This window comes from Phocoena sinus, chromosome 7 (genome assembly GCF_008692025.1).
Source record: "Phocoena sinus isolate mPhoSin1 chromosome 7, mPhoSin1.pri, whole genome shotgun sequence".
Taxonomy (NCBI): domain Eukaryota; kingdom Metazoa; phylum Chordata; class Mammalia; order Artiodactyla; family Phocoenidae; genus Phocoena; species Phocoena sinus.
In genome coordinates, this window is record NC_045769.1 from 51,564,009 (window position 1) to 51,580,854 (window position 16,846).

At 36.5% G+C, this 16,846-nt stretch overlaps 1 pseudogene; it reads right to left on the bottom strand.

Moving 5' to 3' along the window:
- Positions 1 to 2,057: 2,057 nt before the first annotated feature.
- Positions 2,058 to 4,832, bottom strand: LOC116756354 (annotated as a pseudogene).
- Between the last annotated feature and the right edge of the window lie 12,014 nt (positions 4,833 to 16,846).

Consider the following 16,846-nt stretch of genomic DNA (forward strand, 5'->3'; position numbering starts at 1 on the left):
CCCTTCTTCACAGATGTAAACCTCGGATTTTGTTTTTAATCTCCATGGCTAGGTTAGGTACATGCCTCTGATTTTAGTCACTAAATACTTTTTTGATTTTGAGGTGTACTGACTCATGTAATTATTTTAGAAGAGTATTTGAGTGATATGTTCTTTGAATTTGGTGCTTCTGAATATGTCATTTACCTTTGTCATTTTGTTATAGTTTGCTGGGTGTGGAATTCTGAGTTTAAAACTATTTGCCCTTTAATTCATTACATGGTGCCAGTATAATCTTAATATAAAAACCAATAAAGTTAGTGCCACAAATATTTAGAACAATTTCACTTATGGATAAGGGTATAAACTTCCTAAACAAAATGAACATCAGCAATGCATTAAAAATAACACATTATGACAAATTATTTGGGAAATACTAGTTCATGATCAGTGAACCAACTGAAATAAATAATTATCAATATATTACAATCTAAAGGAGAAAAGTCATGCAACTGTATCAATAACAATAAATGCTAACAATTTAATAAGGCGGTTACCATGTGCCAGATGCTGTTCTAAATTCTTTATGTATAGTAATTCATTTAATCCTTATATCAACCTTATGAGGAAGGTGATATTTATTATGCTCCTCTACACATGAGAAGACAGACACATAATAGTAACTTAAAAATATCATATTGTTCTCTAAGTCAAAGAACAGGGATTCAAACTCAGGTAGTCTGGATCCAGAGTTTATGCTGTATTATATTCTGTCATTAATAGATACTGAAAAATCATTCTATAAATTTTTGTTAACATTCCAATTAATAAGAATAAAGGAACTACTTATTATAATAGAGATAATTTACCTGTATATAGAGTTAAAGCAAAAGAGATTGAACATCTGAGAGATGAGACATACTGGATCAATTTTTGCCATATATTTTCTCAATTCCCCTCAGAACTAACATTGAATGTTTTGTTTTAGGAAGTGTATTTTAATTTCTTAGAATCCATTCTTGTTGTCTTATTTCTCTTTCTCATGTCAAAATTTTTTGGTTTAGCTTAATTTTATGAGTGCAACATTTCAAAATTTTCTCAACATATTAATTAGAAAAAAAGTTGTATGCTATTCCCAAAGTTCTACTCTGTTCTCTTTAATGCGATTTACTTTATTTTTTATTTTATTAATGTATCTTGCAGACATTAGTTATAAATTAGAAAAGAAAACTGCTTTAAATTCTCTACATTGACAGAAATAACTTTTTGATACTGCTTAAGGCTGAAGATTGTCTTGGCCAAGGATCTTAATAATAAACTTTTATGTAGCTTGTTCAAATTTTTATTTTATTTTATGAAACATATAATCCAATAATTAAGCATTTTTGTGTATTAAGTGTGTAATCAGTATACTGTGAGTTCTTAAATATCAATTCAATATATGATAGAAGGGACATACTGAAAGCAAAGGGCAAATGAGTTTTAATGAGGAGATAACATTCACCAACACACACTTAAGTAGAATAGACCTCATTCTTTACATTGCAATATTATTTGTAAGCTGGCCAGTGTGAGGGCTTGAAATTTCATGGCATAATTAGAAAATCATTGTGGCCTCAAAGACTTCGGTATCTTGGTTCATAAAACAGTAGTGGTGGAGTACTTGCTTTTTATGGCGATTTTTTCCCTGTGGTTTATCTTTTAGAACAGAATTCAGATGTTCGTTGACTATCTCATAACAACAAAGTCAGGTGACTTTAAGTGAATGTAGCTAGGATTATCAATGAAGGCACAGTGAAGGTAAAATCAGTACTTTCAGAGCAAAGACTAACTTATTTCTGACAACTCTGGTAACTGCTCAAAAAAGTGAGGCTGTGATTGTGTAAAGCTGTCTGCTAGCTAAAGACATTAAATTCAGATCGAGTTCAGGAAATAGCTTGTTGGAGAAAGGAAAACTGAGGCTTCACTTGATTTAACCTCTTTTTTTTTTCTAGAAACGGTTTATTTTCTGTCAACGTTATTTCCGTTTTGTGTTTGAGTCTGTGGGAGAACAGTTTAAGCCCACTCAGAAGTTGTTCCTACCGTTCAGTGGCCAGAGCACTGGGGGCCGCAGACAGTCCTCGCTGGCGGCTGAGGCTTGGTCTCCAGTGTGGAACTGCTGGGTGGGCACAGAGGGCACCTGCGCCTTCAGACGCGTCTGTGACCTCGGGTGCAGTAGCAGTGAGTTTGGGAGCTGGAGCAGGCCATCCACCCTGAAAGTCCCCCTCGGTCACAGCCTTCCCAGCAGCTGCCTGCTCTCCCCTTCCGTCTCTTCCGGAAGTGGAGACGGGGCTGATCTCCCAGGGATGATTGCGGGAGATGGTGCCGCGCATGCGCAGACCATTCCGGGCCAGCGTCCACCACGTTAGAACCCCGAGTGGGCTCCCCTGTTGTTATCCCGGGATGGTAGCAGTGTCCACAGGGCGCAGAGGAGAGTCTGTGTCGCACGGGGCGATGGTGGGCGGGTTCACATAAAAGCCTCTGTGAGAGGCCGGTGGTGAGCCCTGGGAACGGTAGCCGCCCGAAGCCGTGGCTCGTGAAGGGCTGCCCGGATCTGGTTAGGGAAGGTTCCAGCAGTGAGGTGGTCAGTAATAGGAGTGGCCCTGGTGGCAGCAGCAAACTTCAGCCCAGCTTGCTGGCCAGTGTTCCTGGAGGATACGATGCTGGAATCAGCCGGTGTACAACGGCAACAATGGCACAAGCTGCTGGAAGAAGCGTCTACCCTGTTCTCCTCAGATTTATGAGGTAGATGCCATCAGTTTTGCTTTTGTAGATGATTGTTCCATTTGGAAATCAAGGTTGTTGCCAACTAAGTGGGTTCCTGCTGCAAGAAATTTGAGGACAGCCTCCTCCTTCGTTTACAGGACGTCAGAGACTCAGGGCATTGTGAAAATTTCCCTTTAAGTTGCCACAGAAACCCAGAGGAGATATATGGATCCTTTTCTGGGTAGCATAGAAAAACTAACCTCTTCTTACTTGTAAATCAGAAGGCACTTTCCAGAAAATTTTGCAAAGATTTTTTTCTACATTTGACCCTTGAACAACACAGGTTTGAACCTGTGTGGATCTGCTTATACGTGAATGTTTTTCAATAGTAAATACTGTAGTATTACCTGATCTGTGGTTGGTTGAATATGCTGACAGGGAAATGTGGATACTGAAGAATAGCAGATACTGGGGAACAGTGTATATGGAAGGCTGACTATAATTTATATGCAGATTTTCCACTGAGGGCTGGGTGGGCACCTCTAGCTCCCGGGTTGTTAAAGAGTCAACTGTACATATTACAACTTTGACTAGATGCAGTCAGTGTTGTTTAGATAGACATAGTAACTTTATAGTGGAAGATTTCTGTTTTTTAAAGTTTACTTATTTATTTTAAATTTATTAAAAAATTTTTTTTGGGTGCATTGGGTCTTCGTCGCTGCGCGCGGGCTTTCTCTCTGGTTGCTGCGAGCAGGGGTTACTCTTCGTTGTGGTGCGCAGGCTTCTCGTTGTAGTGGCTTCTCTTGTTGTGGAGCATGGGCTCTAGGCGTGTGGGCTTCAGTAGTTGTGGCACATGGGCTCAGTAGTTGTGGCATGCGAGCTCTAGAGCGCAGGCTCAGTAGTTGTGGCGCACAGGCTTAGTTGCTCCACGGCATGTGGGATCTTCCCGGACCAGGGCTCAAACCTGTGTACCCTGCATTGGCAGGCAGATTCTTAACTACTGTGCCACCAGGGAAGCCCCTGGAAGATTTCTTGTCAGTAAAATCATAGTGTTTATTTTGAAGGACTGGATTTAAATCTGAGGACTGTCTATTTCTCAATTGTCTCAACTGTTAATCGGGAATATTACCTACCTCATGGGCTTTTTGTAAGAATTTTAAAAAGTAATACTGTTAGGTACTGGGAACAGTGTCTGACACATAGTGAGCACTCAATAAATGTTAGATATTGTTACCTATCTACTGTCTATGAATATCTCTACCTTAAACCTCAAGGTAACAGGCAAGCTTCTTGCAGGGAGGAATAAAACTACATTTGTGTCTCCAAACAAACAACAAGAGATATTGCTTTTAAGTATATTTTTCTTAGCAGCTTGCAGATAGCAATAGCTGTTATGAAGCTCATACTCAAGGTCTGTGCTTGTTTCAAAGAAAGCTCACCATGTGTTGGGAGCTTGGCAGATGACTCAGTTCTGATTCCTTTTATGTCCACTTTCTCTCATTTTTCTTCTAAAATGCACAAGCAGCACAGCATCAATTTCTCTCTTCTCCTCCATCTCCCTCTCTTCCCCTCCATCTCCCTCTCTTCCCCTTCTCCTCCCCCCACACTCCTTTTCCTTCAACACACACACACAAGCATACACACCAGTTTCGTTTTATTTATTTTTTTAATCCCCAAAGGATTCACAGAGCAGTGTTTGCAGCTGCCGTGTTTTCCACTGGTTAAATTGGCAGTTACCTACTGTGTGGAGTTGCTAGGAGAAGGTGAATAAGCATGATTACAGCATCATCGTTGTACATATTTTTCAATAACAACCTGTGGAGCTCAGTGGTCTGTCTTCTGTACGGCTCTTATGTTATTTTCTCATTGTTGTCATTAGTATTTGTTGAATTTATTTTTAGAGCCTGGTATATTTTTAACTCTTGGTTCCAGATCAATTAGGAGACAAAAACCTTGGCATTTAAAACAGCCACTTTTTTCTCAGGGCGGTGCTGCTGATACTGTTTCCTACCATCTGTTTTCTTATTACATCCTGTCCTCCTTCCATTGGTAGAGAGGAATTCAGCTTCTTCTGGTGTGCTAAAGTCATTCACGTTTCTCTTGTGCATAATAGATCTCAGAAACTGTAGGAATTCTGATGTGCTTCAGTGCACAGAGCAGTAACAAATGAGCTGCTTTGGGGGAGAGCTGGAGCGCTCAGTCGGTCAGTAGTACAGTAGCAGGCTCACATGTGTCGATTGTTTCTGTGAGGTCAGAGGATGTGTTTATACTGCTGTCTGCTTGAAGGGAGGTGATGTGGTGAGCAGTGGATATGCCTGTCAAAGTCAATAGCAATTCTGGCAGAAGCTGCCGTCAGCTTTGTAAATCTGCAATGTTTTGATAGATAAGAGATGCTACTGTATAACTGTTTTAAGATTTGTAGTGGACTGAGGAATGCTTGTTCTAGCTGCTGAAACTGACTAACTGTATTGCCCTAGGAGTATCATCATGGGGTCTACTGCTACAGAAACTGAAGAATTGGAAAACACCACTTTTAAGTATCTCATAGGAGAACAGACTGAAAAAATGTGGCAACGCCTGAAAGGAATGTGAGTAAGCTCTTTGCTTGGTCTGTGTTTTTATCCACCTCTCTGACCAAAAAAATTTTGACTATTAACATGATGAATTGTTGGTACTTTCTGACTTTGTGTTTCCTTTAGAAAGATTTTCTTTAAAAAAAAAAAAAAAGTGTCAGTCTTAGCTAACAACTTGCTTGAAGGATGTATAGTTCTTTTGCACAGGTATGTTTTATGTAAAGTAAGGTAACTCCCTGAGAATTCACTTCACTATTAGACTACATGGCTTCTTTTAGACATTCTGTATGTGTTACTTAGATATGTGGTTTAGATATGCAGAAAAGTAATTATAAAAGCTGCTTGTCTGGGTACTTGCAGAAATAAAATTTGTCTCAGGTAAAAAGACAGATTACTACTAATACTTATTTCTTTGTGATTAGATTTTGAATAAAAAGGACAGGATTAATATGATAATAAATAGCTATACTCCATTGTGCTTATTCCTTATGTCTTAATAATATTTTTTTAAGAAAAAAATGTTTATGTGGTAAAATTACTAGCAGCATACCAAACTTGCTTGAGAATTTTGGCTTAAATTAACCAATTCACTTCTGAGAGTACAGAATAGCTCATGGTGTAAACTAGACTTTAGTAAGATGGGTCAAGAAGTGTGCTTATGTCAAGCATGAAATGTAAGTACCTGAGTCAAACTTTAACTGCAGTACTGTTTACCTTGCTGTTTAAACAGCATCTAGGTTTTTTTCTGTGTATGTAACTAATTCCTGTTTAGTGTTCCAGCACACTATGTTTACATGCTTTATTTTAATTATGTCATAATTTTAAAATCAGATTTAATTTTTAAAATATGAAATATGAATATTTACAGGCCATTGCAATTGCTTAGTATGTTTGCAGACTTCAAATGAAAATATGTTTGCTTTTCTATAATAATAGCTAAAGGAATCCTATACCATGAGAAACACAGGTTTTCTAGGATTTGTATTTCTAATGTTGTATACACATATTATTGTATAAAATGCAACATTTGAGTAAATTTAGTGTTGCTGTTTATCAAAATCTATGATTTTTTAAAAGAAAAATGATATCAAACTTTGTTAGGTAAAAATTCCTTCTACTTTCTTCCGTTTGAATATATTCAATGATGTTTATATAATTAGTGTTCTCTGTATATTTTCTTATACTTGAAGTAATACATGGCATTACAGTGCACTGGTTTAAGAGCACACTAATAATGCAACCAACGCTTACCAGAGAATAACTTTTAAAAAGGAAGCCATCTTTACATCATTTGAATGAATTAGAGAAATATGTTTACAAGATTCATTGAAGATTTAGAAATCACAGTTTTTTGTAAAGGTGGTTCTCTAGGGAAACAAATAATCCTATAAAAGCAAATAACAGCTTACAAAATTAATCAGCATAGATGAAAATTAAACATTGGCAGTCATCAGCTGATTTGTATCCTAACCTAATGAGTGGATGAACATCTGTACCGGAAAAACTATATTTCATATTACAACCTATTTTAGATTTTTTTCCCTTTAGCAGGACAGGATGGTTTTGGTTTGTTTGTTTTGTTCAGTTTGTCTTTGTTCTATTTTTCTGCAGTTATTTGAATGTATGAAGATGTATGGTAGTGAGTGTATGCATATGTCTTTAAAAAAATTTGAAAAGTGAATTTGTGTTTATCTAACATTTTACGGCAAAGTTATCCAACTTTCACACTATCAGTTGATCTCAAAGATCAACTGTCATATTTTTTCAGGAGAGGGTGATAGATTCATTTAGCAGTAGAGCTTCATGACAATATTCAACATGGTTGTAGGATATAATTATATATGTACCTATATAAATTTTGAATTGTGTCTATATAGCACCACTGAATGACCACATAGAGGCACTGAATGACCAAATTACTGATAACTAGGTTTTTTAAAATAATTATTGTTAAACTGATGGAAATGACTGAATGCTTTTGCATTAAAGCAAGAAAGAATTTTCATTTTGGTACTACTATTTTAACTTGTACTTGCAGACATTTCCAGTATTCTAGGTTCAGAATTGTCAAAACAAGAAGCTCTAAATCTAAAATCTGCATGACTAATGACAACCAAATTGTTTAATTATGGTCTTTTGTGTAGTCTAAATTCAAAGAAATGATATGAGGGACTCCCTATTCCATTGCTGAGATTGTCTTGCCTATTTAAAATCTTATATTGATTCAAACAGAATTTTAGCTTATCAAAATGTCTAGTGCTAGAATTCCACTTTTAAGTAATGGCAATTAAAATCATGTTACTCATGAAAGCTATCAAATAATTTTCTTAGTTTGGCAAAAAAGACTCAATGAAGGCCTTTAGATACTTGTTTGGAAAGTGATTTTTTGATCTTTAACTGCAAACTTTACAAATGCATTTATTTATTTCAACAGGGTATTGAAATAAGTACATTTTTGAGGTTAAATAAAAATAGAGACAAAGGTTAAAGTAAAATAAGATTTATTCCAGTATACCTTAAAAATGGAAAACATGAACCACTACAGGTAGATATTTACAGAAAATATTTTATAGGCATTTTCATATAACATTATATTTTAGAACACTTTTTTTCAGTCCATAGAAGTAATTTTTATATTTTGTAGCACATGTGAAAATGTTGGTAAACTAATTAAAATATCAGTTCTTTTCTATCATTTTGTTGATTTCTTTCATTGAACTCCTTTTAAATCTTCCTCATATAATATTTAATCGAGACAGCATATTCAGTAATGTGCTAAGAAATCTCTTATTCATTTGTGGGAACAAAGGTAAAACAGTTTTCTCTTCCCATTTCTGATGTAGACTTGTATGCTTTGTTCTATTAATTTTCTTTTTATAGTTACGGCTCTTTTCTTTAGCTTTCTTCAATCCATCTTCTACCACTAATTTGTCACTCAGTATGACAATTTAGATTCTACACAATGACTCACCATGTCTGATGGTAGAAATGTTAGCAAATGACTATGGCATCATGTCCTTCATAAACTATATTTAAAAAGAATCATATACATGTCCATAAGTTACCAACCATTTAGGATTTGGAAAACACTTCCTATTTCTTTTGCCATCTTGAAACCTGATGAAATTTCTGGTTCAGAAGTTTCCTGTGACTCTGGGACCTATACTACTTCCTACGTCCTGAGAACATTTGTCTAACACTAGTCTTTGCAAAGATTGTTAAGTTTATTGATTTCCATGAAGAAAGTTGATTTGAAGATTTTATATTTGTTTACATTTATACATAGTAGTTTTTTTCAATTTAAAAAGAATCTTTTTTTGTGTCATGATACTGATTTTTGGTCTTTAAGTGTAAAAAGGGCTCTTCCGCTGTGGAGTTTTTAAAAAATCAACTATGTTTTAAAACATTGGTACTGCTCTTTCCCGTCAGTGCTACTGTTCTAAGAATTTGATCTAAGAGGTTACAGCATTTCCAGAAAACTGTGATCAAGTTAAAATTCCAGTGAAAACCACAAGGTGTTAGAGTAAAACTAAATCAGAGTGTTATCCTGCTCAGTTTTTCAACAGAAAAGAGGAGAGTTTGAACTGCTCAAAACCATAAACTATTGATAAAGTGAGACTCACCACTCCACAGTACTTACTGCCAATACCTTCAGTTTTTATAGATGTAAGACTATGAGAATTTCGCTGTTAGAACCTAATGTAATATATGATAATTGATTTTATATGTAGAGACACATACCTCTTTATCTCTCCTAATCCATACAGATTTTAAGATCTGGAATTGTGAATACAACAGTGGAAAGACTTAAACTTCTTTTCTCATTTTTTTCTCTTTGATGGTATACATGATCTTCCGTAGTAGAAGAATAAAACGTAGAGGAGCAGAAAGTGGAGGAGAAAGCAGAAACCCTATAACTAATTTCAGTTAGCTGTTATTTTAGAGGGCAATGTGTTATACGGTTCTCTGATGAAGTAGCCCAAAACTTTATCACCAGGAAGGTGTAGCAGAAATACATATTTAGAATAAAAATTGGCAAAAGGTAAAATGACAGGCGTTATTAGCACCATATTACCAAACTAGAATTATACTTTAGGATGGAGCAATATTATAGATTAGAAGCAAATAAATCTGATCCTTTTACTCTCCTGCTTCAAACCTTTAAAGGCTTCTAGTGCCCTCCCTTCAAAGTTCAGCATCCATATGTATAAAATAGATAATTAATAAGAAACTGCTGTATAAAAAAATAAAATTCAAAAAAAAAATAAAATAAAATTTAAAAAGCCAGACAAACAAAAAAACAAAGTTCAGCATCCTTCCCAGGTCTCACCATACCTGTTCAACTTTTGGAGCCTGCTCTCATGCCTCTTCCTCTGTGGCCCCCTCCCACCCAAACCCAGGGTTGCACAGAAGAAATGCTGCTTACTTCCCATCTGCCTTTGCTCATTTTTTTCTCTCTTCCAGAGGGAACCATTCTTTTCTCCTCTCTCAGTCAGAGTTGCTCTTGCTTCTCATGAGGCTTTTAGAGATGTGTGGGGATGTTTCTGGTTGTTTCAGTGCCTGAGAGTGTTTCTGTATTCAGTGGACAGCAAGGTCCAGGCATGATAACTGTCCTCCAGAGCTTAGGACATTCTCTTATCAGGAAGAATTGTCCTACTAGAACTTCTAATTGAGAGCCTATTAAGAAATGCTCAAAGATCTCTTCTTAAATTTCACTTGCAAAAGAAATCCTTCCTGACCTTCCATACTAGATTAGTTTCCTATATTTGGCTCATTAAATAACCTGGGCTTCCCTTTTCATAACAAAATCTACCTTCCCCACAAGCTACTGAGAAAAAGAGCTATGTTCGCTGTGTTTGCTTGTGGATCTCTAGCCTGTAGCATAATAACTGGCATATTGGACATAATGCAATAAATACTGTTAAATCAATCCATCAATGAATAAAATTCTGAATCCTATAGTGGGTCTAACTACAAAATTAGAAGGTCAGTCAGGCTGTCAATATAGGGCCTAAAGCCAGGTTGGAGGAGTGGCAATAGATTCATAGCTGGAATAGGGATAAAGAAGATGGAAGGAAATAATGTTTGCTTATCGTCTACTCGTTGTCAGAACTTTCCAGATATAACATATCTGTATTCTCATTTACTCTTTTCAATGATTTCAAGAGGTAAATATCCTAAGTTGGTTAAACATCCAGTGTCTGATGGAAGTTGGATTTAAATACAGATCAGCCTAGTTCTAAACCTCTTACTCATCTTGCTCCCAAAACAAAAAAAAAACACAAAAGAGGACATTCTCACAATGGTTACCTAGAAAGATCACCAGAAAAGGATCTAGAGTGTTGCTTCTTAAAACTTAGTCCATGAGCCTTATGGTAGGCAGACTAATTGACCCCAAGAGATGTCCATGTCCTAATCCCCAGAACCTGTGAAAATGTTACCTTATATGCCAAAGGGGAATTAAGGAGGCAGATGGAGTTAAGGTTGCTAATCAGCTGACCTTAAAATATGGAGATTTGTCTAGATTATCCAAATGAGCCTATGTAATCACAAGCATTCTTAAATATGGAAGAAGGAGGCAGAAGGAGGTCACAGTGCCTTGATGTGAGAAGGACTCAACTTGTCTTTGCCAACATCAAAGGTGGAGGAAACAGGCTATAAGCCAAGGAATGTGGGAACCTCTAGAAGCTTGAAAAGGAAAGAAAACAGAATCTCTCTCTAGAGCCTCTAAAAAGAATGTATCCCTACCAACACCTTGATTTTAGCTCAGTGAAACTTGCATCAAATTTCTGACCCATGGAACTGAAGATAATACATTTGTGTTGTTTCAAGCTACTCAGTTTGTGGTACATTTGTTGCAGTAGCAGTAAGAAACTAATACATTTCTCCTGTAACAGAATAGTAAGAGTATTTAACCAACATGGCCACTCCTATCCTCTCCCAACACACACATACACTCTCACTCACACCCACATACACACACACAGACACAGACATGATGCCTAGAGGTGGGGCCCAGCCTAGGTCACTCTATGGCACACTGGAGTTAGATACTCATTATCCTTAGCCATTAAATAACTCACTGTCCTCCATCTAACCCTGGATTACATGCCCAGAACCCCAGTTTTTTTACCAAGCTCTGATATTGAAAATATATAGTGGATTCATTTCAAATGTCAAAGAATGTTTATGCTATCTTTCTTGGAAATTGCTGATAAATCTCAGTCTCTGTTCTCATATGGATGTGTATGTGACTCTTTTGATGGATTAATAAGGCAAATCAGTTTAAAAAAATCAGTTTTTTAGTCATAAAACTGATTTGAAGAAGAGCATCTCACAAAGCCTATATTGGTATACAGATATAATATTAATATAAATCTCAGTTCTTGCATAACATTATGTTATGCTTTCTAGAATGGACATTGTTGAGATGAACTACCTTAGAGATGAAGAAATTGAACTTGGAAACAGTCAGATATTTTCTAATACCATCTATCATTTAATGAGTGACTGTGGAAAAGTTATTAGCTTTTCTGTGAAATCCAATTATTTCATTCGTTATTCATTCAGTCATACTTACTGATTGTGTAGTATGTCAGGTACTATTTTAGGCGCAGGAACTTACATTCTAGAGGAAACAAATGACCAAAAAGTAAATTACAAAAAATAAGTTAAAATGGAGTAAGAAGTGACCTGAAAAAAATGTGCTAGGTCATGTGATCAAGAGTCACTTGGAGAAGGTATTTTGGCTAGTCAGGGATGACTTCTCTCAGGAGGAGTTGAGACAGACTCCTGTCCTTCATTAGATCTTGGGATGAGAGAGAGGCTAAGGAATGTCACATAATCTTTGCCCAAGTTCAGAATTAAGTGAAGGACAGATATAGGAGTCCAGTAGATGGAGATAAAATGTCAGCTTTATTGAAAGACTAAATTTATAATGGAGAGTAAGGTTTTTGGTTTGCAGCTAAATAAGCCAAAACATCTCTGAATTCAACTTACTCCCCCAAACTATAGACTTCCCCAAACAGGGACAAAGTCTCTTCTCCTAAATTTACCTCATAACCTCTGGTAGATGAGATATGCTTTCTACAAGTAGAATATCCCTTCCACGCCCCTTGAAGAGGACAGCTTACATCCCAAAGTCTAATTCCTTCTCCACAATTCACCAACCAAATGTTGCTTCTCCTCCTCTGTGAAAGAATATGAGAAGTGGCAAAGAGAGGCCAGGAAGGCTTTTCCAATGGAAGGTCCGTCCACTTAGAAGGAAGCGTTAGGATCTGGGAATCTGGATGTTGCCAGAGTCAAGATAGTGAAAATTAAATAAAATAATGTATTTAAGAAATATAACTCAGTACCTGGCACATAGTAAGCTCTTAAAACATTGTAATTATTAATATTCCCATAATCTTGTCCATTATTACGTATATTCCAGCTCTGCTGTTTAACAGCTATATGGTAAGTTGATTCATTTTTCAATGTCTTGGTTTCTTAACTGAAAATGGGAATAATATCCTTACCAATCTCATAGGTGTTGGGAATATTAAATGAATTAATGCTTATAAACTGCTAAGAACAGTATCTAGAATTCAAGTAATACTAGCAGTATCATTATTATTACTGATAATACATGCAGAAGCAGAATTCTATTTTTTTTTTCAGGTAATTTTCTTAGAATCAGTAGACAGAGCAGGATTGTCAACATGAGAAAAGAAAGCTTTCTTTTAGCTCAGTGGAAGTGGTCTCACCAAAATCCCCAGATTTCTCTTTACCAGAACAGTTATACTCAAGGATTTACCTTTCCCTGAGGCAAGAGTGTGTTATGTGGGAAGAGAGAGCTGAGGAAGAGAAGTGGGCTGGCCTTGAGAGTTTCACTGATAGAAGAATTTCCTTGATGGATTCAGTGTCTTTTGTTCAGCATCTTGTAGTGGTCTTAGAATGGATTTTATGTCTCTGTAATCCTGTATGACCTAGGGCTAATCTAATTTCCTGAGTCACTCGGGCTTGAAAATCATTTGTTAGGTTTTTTCTTATCCCTGTCTAGGTTGGGTTCATAAGAGAGTTGATTTCCAAGTAATTGTTGTCATGTGCCATGGTCATTCCTTTTGTCAATTCATTATAGAAAATACCAAATCGCCATTATGTTATTAGATTTTGTCCTTTATTCTAACATATTTCAGTCAGTTAATCAAATGTAAATATTTGAGCAAGTCTGATTCCCATCCAAAAGGATTGTGCTGTAAGCCATTTGGATATGAAAGGAACTGTTCATTAGCATCATTAAACAAATGATAGTGTTAAGGGCTTATGAGAATCCTAGTATTTCACATACCTGATCTGAACAAGTATTGGGCACGAATAACTATTTATTGTTACGAAAGGACATAAACATTTTAACAGGTTATTAGAGGCATATAATGAAACATTTTGTCTCTTTTTTTTTTTTTTTTTTTTTTTTTTTTTTTTTTTTGCGGTACGCGGGCCTCTCACTGCCGTGGCCTCTACCGTTGCGGAGCACAGGCTCCGGACGCACAGGCCCAGCGGCCATGGCTCACGGGCCCAGCCGCTCCGCGGCATGCGGGATCCTCCCGGACCGGGGCACGAACCCGCGTCCCCCGCATCGGCAGGCGGACTCCCAACCACTGCGCCACCAGGGAAGCCCCATTTTGTCTCTTTTGGTTCCTCCTTTAGGCTACAATTTCTTGAGGTTGTTTAAAGAGATTATATTCTATTTAATATCTTATAAAATATTTAAAAACGAATTTTTATTAAATAGGCCCAGAAAATGCTCAAAGCAAATAATTTCTGGTAGGTAAAATTTTGATATTTGTAACTGTTCAAGTAAGTTTTTAAAGAGTCATGAAAAAGCACCACTGTCTACAGGGCAGCAAAACAGAGATCAACCTGAATTAAATTCTGCATAATCATGGAGAATCAAAGGATTCTTGGAATTTTGTACATGAATCAGGTCCTTGATAACTTAGAAGAAAATCACAATGGACTTCTTATCAGCAAAGCAACAACAGTATGATGACTCTGGTCCACTTAAAACTGGACTTTCTAAGACTTGGTTAAAAATAAACAGCATTTGGAGCAAGCTAAGAAAAAACGGAATGACTTGGGCATCAATCATGTTTTTGATTAGCTTAAGCTATTTAAAATCACCTTATAATTGCATAGTAGTAATCACACTTTTTAATTCTTTTATGCCTTATTCTTTCTAAAATATTTTTCTTTTGATGTGTATGGTTCAGCATAATTATCCTGTTTTTCTGATGAGAAAACTGAGCCCCAAAACATTAAATAACTTGACTGATGTTCCCCTATTAGTAGGGGGGGAGCCAGATTCCTAGGCCCATACCTATTCCCTTGAACACTGACTTAGATAACTCTATTTAACACTCGAGACTCACTATAAAACCTGACATTTCAGGAGTTAAAAACTGCTCTCTTATTTTGATTTTTCCACAATCGTGCCATCTGTTTGCCTAATTCTGCATACTCAAAGATGAATACTAAGGGGAGTTATCTCTTGGCATATGCTTTAGATGTCAGAAACTCCCTAGTTTTATTTCTTTCCTTTTCTAGGACAGGCACTACCATTACCTCTTTAATTAATTTATTTAAACAATGATCCTAGCTAGAATTTGCAAAGAAATTTGACTTTTCCTAAACTCTCTTGCCCCTTTGGAGTTTGGACACTTACAAAATTATTCTAATTTATTTGGCCTTTAGTATGCCAAACAACAGAGAAAAATAACGCTGCACAGTAGAAATGTCTGGTTGTCTGTCCCTGAAGATTTTTATTTACCAATGAGAATAAAAACAGGAGTTTTAATTATTAAAACAAGGTATTTTATTCTTGCTGTGCTTTCTCTTCTTTTCATGTTATAACAGATTTTAAGCATATGATAAGGTTCTTTTTTAAAGTAAAGTGAGCATTTCTCCTTTTGTTTATTTTATTTATTTATTTTTTTTTCTTTTGTTTATTTTAGAAAAATCATCTAAATGGAGTTTATTCTACTTTATTGCCAGCAGAGAATATAAACTCCTTAAAGGCGTGCAGTATTTTCCTCATCATTTCTTAGTCTGTATTTGGAAATGGTTACTAGATGGGTTAAGGAGCTCTTATGAACTCTAAGAACTCTCAAAATCTTCAGTACCTCCTACTGGTCCCAATATGAAAAAGTGTCTTTATATGTGTGACCCTCTTGATATTTCATCCCCTAGCAAATCTCTGCTTTAATATCTCAAGTTTTCCAAGGAGCCCTCTATTTTCCAAAAATTCTTTTTTGCTATTGTTTACTGTTGCAATACATCCCAATTTGTTCATGACTTCCTGCATCCACTCTTGGATAATCCCTCCCATACTGACTCTGAGCTTGGCCAGAATGTTGGCTAACTTGCTTTGGCCAATGGGATGTTAGCAAATGTGACACAAGCAAAGGCTTGGGAAGGGCTTATGTACTGGGGTTTACTCTCTCCTGCTGCTCTCTGGAACCCCCATACCAATACTGAAAGAAGCCTGGTTAACCCTACTGGAGGATGAGAATGTGGAGCAGATATAAACCATTCCAGCTGAGACCCCTCTAGACCAACCAGACCATCAGCCACCAGACATGTGAGTGAGGTAGTCCTGGATTATCCAGCTTCCTCAAAATCATGACAAAATAGTAAATGTTTATTGTTTTCGGCTACTGAGTTGCAAGATGGTTTGTTACACACAAAAAAATGCCAACTGATATAAGCTCTTAGCCTCTAACTTTTTCATATAGTTCTTCTCTGGCTTCCACAGTTTTTTGCCAATAACACTCTTCTCTTCCTCATCATCTCCTATCATTTATTTCTTTTACCCAATCAAAAATTAGGAAATATTTCAAAGATTATAAAAATGAAAACTGAGGTACCTATTTTCAGAAAGTCAGTCCAATAAAATTCTCTTCCACATTATTTCCACAAGTAACGATATCAATGGTACATACCCACTTACAGTATTTCTTGCAAAACATGATCACTCAGTAGCTTGTATATTGAAGTTGTGTTGCTCTTAGGTTTCTTTAAACAAATATAATTTTCCACCAAATAGAAGAGAAACATAGAATAAGGCAGGGAAACTGCATAGTTTCATAAGAGAAGATGGTTCATATCCTGTTACCCTGGCAACAGACACTGGGAAGGCCAGGGCTCCCCACACATCCTGTTGCCCTGACAACAGGTCAGGCAGGGCATGGGAAGGCCCAGTTTCCACTCTTCTAGGCCTTTTCTAGAGGACGCAAAAAAGGGATTTTGCGTCTTGTTCCTCCCCACCTACATATTTCTTCTATTATCTGAATCACTCCAGTATAAGATTATCTTTCCAGATGTAGGAGAGGGTAAGAAAATAGTGACCTCAATTTTTACATTCATAAGCTCTGAAACATTTGCTAATTTTTGATTGGGTCAAAGGAGTAAATGATAGGAGTAAATGATAGGAAAAAAAGAAGAGGGAGGGAATCAAAGTAGTAGAGAGAATAAATTGTGGAAACCAGATCAGTAGTATACAAATAATGTAG